This window comes from Phasianus colchicus, chromosome 10 (genome assembly GCF_987193195.1).
Source record: "Phasianus colchicus chromosome 10, bPhaCol1.hap1.1, whole genome shotgun sequence".
Lineage (NCBI taxonomy): Eukaryota > Metazoa > Chordata > Aves > Galliformes > Phasianidae > Phasianus > Phasianus colchicus.
In genome coordinates, this window is record NC_143445.1 from 15,528,926 (window position 1) to 15,534,673 (window position 5,748).

A 5,748-nucleotide genomic window follows, 5' to 3' on the forward strand; every position below is an offset into this window, starting at 1 on the left:
TAACTTAACAACTACAGAATGCTTTGTAGACTCAGGTTTTCCTATGGTTCTAGCTGAACAAAGGAGAGGCAAATTGGTTATAAATTAATTTCTGTGTGGAATAAGACCCTTTGCGTAGCCTTAACAGTAAAAAGGATCTTTGGGATCACTCAGAATTACCCTGAATAAATTCAGAAGGCCATGTTTATTTACACAGCACATAATCATTCCCAAAGCATTTGCCATAAAGGAGAACAATTGAAACAAATTTCCTACTGAATAATTTCATGCATATTCCTAGTACTTTCATTTCAGAAAACTGAATCCAAAACTCATGGTCACCAACGTGAAAACCCAGCTGACCTCAATGGACTTTGGTTTGGCTCTGAAAGATACGAGAATAGGTACTAAGAGTTTGCTTTGCTGGAGCTTGGGCAGCACTGTCACTGTTTCATACAGCACAGTGAGATCAATGTGCAGCATCCTGAGGTCCTCATCCCCGTCCAGCACTCTCAGTAATGCAGCCATCAGAGAGACATAAGTCAGTGTGTGGAGATGGGTAGCAATATGGCCTAGAGAGTAGACTGAAAATGAAATGGCTGGAGACTATGGAGTCATCGGCTGGTGTGGCTTAGGGTGGAAAATCATGCGTTCAGGTAGACCTTGCCAGTTCTTCTCTCTTTCACCTCAGCAGACAACTGTGGGGTAAATGAGTCTCCCAGAAGGGACCTGAAGTTGTGGAGTAAGTGTTTAGGGAAGCTTCTCACTTTGTTTTCTGAACAAAAAACCTCTCACACATCACAGAACAGGTACCTTCAGGCCCCGAGGAGCCTGAACAACTGATTCAGTGGGCTGAAACCTGGTGTTAGCTGAGGAAACTATTGCTGATTTGAGTCAAGAGTCAGAACTTCAAGTGAAATGAATTGATGGTTTCAGTTCCGGATCTGGTGGGCAAATTAAAGAAAAAAGAAAAGAAAAGAAAAAAAACAGCTCAAAATTGCGCAGCATAACTCAATGCTTGTTTTCAGGAAGCTGCACAGAACTGAAGCCAGGCATGGAGACTGACTCATCCCTCACTTTTTGATGGGAGTCCTGTGCCCAGACTGCAGGGAAAAGAGCAGTGCCTGGGGAAGAAGTTGAGTAGAAAGCAAACATCCATCTCTGCAAGATCCCATTCATCCCAAGATTTCCCAAATGATTCACATATATGATTCAGATTTAAATATTATCATAACATTAGTTGTTAAATTATTTCAGTTACTGGCTTAGGTTTGCAGTGTTCTGTGATGTTAGATAACATCTGGCCAGGTGGATCCTTAGGGCAAGACCTTGAGTATCCGAAGGGAGACTGATGACCTCAGCTGGATGCTGACTTCTCCTGGAGAGCCAAAGTCAGTGTTTCCACTGTTTAAGTCTCCCATGAAGCTCTTGAGCTGTTTTGCAGATAAACACATACGCACGTGAACTTGAACCCCCTGGCAAAAACAATGGTTGCTTTGCATGCCAAATGTGTCAGTTGCATTTCTTTTTACGACTGAATTCATTCTCAAGTCATGAATGCAAAAAGAAAAAAAAAAGAAAAGAAAAATGAAAAAAAAGCCTGGTGTGTGTTAAATTTAGGGCACTCATTTTGCATTCCAATGTAGAGGGAACTCAACAGTCTCGACCTCAGAAAAAGCCTCTCCACCTCTGCTTTATGGGCAATTTCATTCTGTTTGTGTTTTCAGAGCCTACTTCAAAGTGCAGATGCATTTCAGGTAAATAATGACAGCTTCAGAACAAGTTTTCCTTGTAACGCAAATCACCTCACTAATGAAAACAGCAGGGAAAAAAAAAAAACAACAGAACTACTTGATATCCACCTGCACCAAAATCAAATCCTTCTATTTATATATTGCAGCGAGGGGCCTGATGTCACTCAATCAAATCAGGGGTGAAAGTTGGTCTGACTCAAATGGGGATGGGGCCAGCCCTGCCATCCTGCTTGAGCCCATTGCCTGTTGGGCGAGGATGCCCTGATCTTTGCAGTGTGTGACAGGGAATGTGCCAGTGGGTGCAGCAGCGAACAATGGGGTCAGGTTCAGAAGAATATGAGGCACCTTCCTTCAGCACAGAGAACAGTTTCTATAGTTTTCACATTTCCTTCCTGCTAATGTTGGTCATGCACAGGAGAAAACAATGAAGAAACACCAACCCCATGTGGGATAAAGTAACGGGAACACAAGAACGAGGTACATGTTAAAAAACCAAAGAGCTGTCACACCCAAGGCTGAAAGCATGGACTGTTCAGGCTGCCAAATAAATCAAGCTAGCCCTGGGGATGTGGATCTATACTTGTACTCACCTCTTCACCTCAAACCTCAAGGGCAAGCCTCGCTCTTGCTTTGGAAGGCTGCAGGTGGGTGGATGGTGCGGCTCTTGGCCGCCTCCTCTCTATGACTGAGCTACTTGCCTTGCTAGCCTCACACCTGGCTTTGGAGTCTCTGCTTCTCCATCACTCTTGCCAAGGGATCTTCAGCAGGATGAGGGAAACTGCAATGTCCACTTGGCTTGTCAACAGAGAAGAACAAACTGCACTTGAACCTGGAAATTTACAGGAATGCAGATCAGCCGTGTTGCTAAGCCAGCTACAAACCTGCTTTGCTCGGGGCTCTTCCCTTTGTAGGGTTGAAGGAATGAGGCGTGTGCTGCCAAGTAGGACAGCAGTACTACAAACAAATAGAAAGTCCTTATCCCACCAGCAATCTTGACCTGGTAACGGGCAGGCAGCTAGTGTAACAAGAAAGCTCCCTCCTTCCTACTTGCAAGAAGGGGAGGAGGTAAGATGAAGGTTATAATTAGAGCCACCCACATCAATTTTGGGGAAGCTTCAGCACATGGATGGGGATCTTCTTGTCAGTACTGCCAGTTCACCATGTGCCTAGACTGGGCCAGTCCAGAGCCCCCGTGGCAAGCATGGCTCCTTCTAACCTGATGTCTTCCCTAGCAGTGGAAATTTCTCTGCATCCTTGCACTGAATATCTTGCTAACTTCAAAGATTTTCTTCAGGTTTGTAGACAACCTTGTACTGGAGCACTCACTCATTTCTTTCAATGGGTTTATAAAATGCTGAGGTTCTTCCAAACTGGCTCTCCCCAGTAGAGCTTCCTGCAGCTGGAATAACATCAGTCCTGACAAGTGATGCGTGCAGCATGAGTGCAGCACATTTCATGCTGTGGTCACCCCCTTCCCATGCAAAGCCAGGCACTGTCCCCTTGCACAAACAGAGCATCTCTGCTTTGGTCTTGTCTCTTGTGCCCGTACACATCAGGGATTTCTGTGGACAAGCTTTCAGGCAGCATTTCTGGCCCACTATGTCCCCATCTGAAGAAGCAGCCATCTCTCTCAGCTATCCTTTCTGGCCCCTGTGGTACGGGCTAAACCCTACCAGTGTGAAGGTGGAAAATACTCATTGGGAATGCTAAGCCGTATGAAGCATTTGTATGAGTTAGGACCTGCCTGGGAGAAGGGGGTGCTCAGCAGAGGCAGCGCTGCTTCAGTTGTTAAATTTGCTGTTGTGCTTCTCCCCAGCATCCTGATATTTTTTTTACTTTACCTCAGGTCCCCACTCCAGTGCCTTAGGTCTGGCTGTGAAAACTTCAGCCTTGGCCATCCATCTTTTAACCATCTGCACTTCTGAGCCTCCCTGATCACAGATAAAGGCTTGACAATGCGAGCCCAACACTCTCAGAGGAAACATTTCCAATTACTTTTGATTTCTCTTATTTTAAAGGGGACTCAGGATCCTCACACAGGAGGTTCAGGCACTGCTCAGCCTGGGCAGAGCAGTCCCAAAACCATTGCTGCCACTCCGCTGCTCTGGGCTGGCCACCCGTTCCACGCGCTCTCTTTCAGATGGGTGGAAAATAATTACACAGGTTATGAATGGCAGCGTGTCTGCAGGGGGGGTGGAGATGAGGCGAAGGGGCTGTCAGTGTGCTTTATGAATGCTTTGAAATGTATTTGTGTGTTTCTGAGACGAACCTTAAATAAAATACCTGAAAACTGGTTTTGCTTTTCCTGAAGCCTTGGCTCTTTCAGGCACTGTCTTTGCCAAAAATCATTAATCACATCTTTATTAACCAGGGCGGGGGTGACCTCAAACAACCGGGGAAAACAACTAAACCTGTACTCATTTGAAGGTCTGCTTTTTAAAATCTTTTCTGCTGTTGACATGCACTGAAAGTGCACCAGGTCTTTGGGATACATTGGGAGTCGGCATGGGACCAGGGCAAGACTTGTCTCAGGAGTGTGTTTCCTTACCCTTCTGTCATCTGCATGGAAGAGGAGAAAGCAGAATGTTCCAAAGAGGTCTTTACTCTTTCCTACTGCATCTAAGAGTATCATGTGAGTGGGACAGGCTCAATTCACTTAACCTCCCTTCCAAAGCTTCAAAATTCACGGGCTCTTGGATTTTGTGCATGCTTTAAATCTAGAGGGATCACCGTGATTACCATGTGTGCAGTTCCTCCCAGCTCTGTCAGCAGTGTGACGTGCTGTACCCAGCACTGCTGTTAATGCCATGGGACAAAGTCCACCACCTCTCACCAGTGTGCCGATTTTCTGGGCTGAGAATACAGGGCTGGCTTTTTGGGCAGAAAAGGAGGAGGGAGGAGGTGAGGACAGCACCATCACTCTGCCACCAGCATCACAGCACTGCGGGACCATGCAGCACCAGGGCCTTACCTCTCAGAAATTACAGGTCTCTCCCAACTCGGGATATTCTCTGATTCTGTCATCCTATGTGACATAGTGGGGCTTAGAACATACAACTCACTGCCTTACCAAGCAAGCTGGTGGCGAGGCAGGCATAGTGACCTGCATCTTTGGGCATGCATGTGCTCCTTGTTCTCCACTCTGAGCAGGTTCATCAGCTGGGAAAGAGCACAGGGGCTTTTAGGGGGTTCTAGAGCCTGCCTCAAAACACTGTGATGGCAGAGACGCTAATCGGTGCATCACAGTAGGCAGGCTGTGAACACAAACCCTGGAAGGCTGTTGCCACTGATAACACCCATCTACTGTGGCATCATGTCCGTTGACATAACCTTAATTAATGACATTACCAAGCTAACGAGGAGATAAAGCACCGATCCCAAGTCCTGTTAAGAAACTGCCTTAAATACCGATCCCTAATCACTATGGTGAAACAGACAGTGGGCCAAAACGCACACCTGGAGTGAAGAGGTGTGGCTGCTGCGATTTCTGGTGAAGTTGCATTTGTTTACTCCAGGACTGACTGTGAACCATCCTGATTAACACACGGCGGGTGTGCGCTGGGCGGGAAGTTGCAAAGAGCCCGAGCTTTATGTAATGGCACGGCTCTTGTGCAAGAGCTGTCATCCAGGGAGCAGCAGGATTGATGGCTGGGGAGATCAGCGTTGTACCAGCCTGGGGTGCAGATGTGCGTGGGAGAGCACCAACCCAGCCTTGCTCTTCCCAGCCCATGAGGGGCTCTCCAGCCCCCTCGTACCCTTTTCAGGGTGGTGTTTGTCCTTGCACCTTTAGGAATCAATGGACATCGCGGGATGTTCTGTGGTGGACAAGTACTTTCTGGGATGCTAGAAAGGAGTGTGAACAATACAGGTGGCAGGTGGACAGTTGGTCTTGGTGATCTTAGAGGTCTTTTCCAACCTTAATAATTCTATGATTCTAAGAAAACATTTACTGGTAGTGACTAGAAGACTTCCCGCTACCATTAGGGCGGTGTAGATGCAGATTGCAAGATGGGGA

General features: G+C 46.9%; 1 long non-coding RNA gene across 2 annotated transcripts; it reads right to left on the bottom strand.

The window, feature by feature from the left end:
• Positions 1 to 370: 370 nt before the first annotated feature.
• On the bottom strand, positions 371 to 4,927 carry LOC116235347 (uncharacterized). 2 transcript variants are annotated; one of them, XR_016469657.1, is made up of 3 exons: positions 4,804 to 4,927; positions 2,324 to 2,562; positions 371 to 1,412 (listed from the first exon to the last, which is right to left on the bottom strand). It is a non-coding gene; the product is annotated as an uncharacterized LOC116235347 (long non-coding RNA). The 2 variants fall into 2 exon arrangements; XR_016469658.1 differs by having other exon boundaries at positions 2,432 to 2,562; positions 4,804 to 4,919.
• Between the last annotated feature and the right edge of the window lie 821 nt (positions 4,928 to 5,748).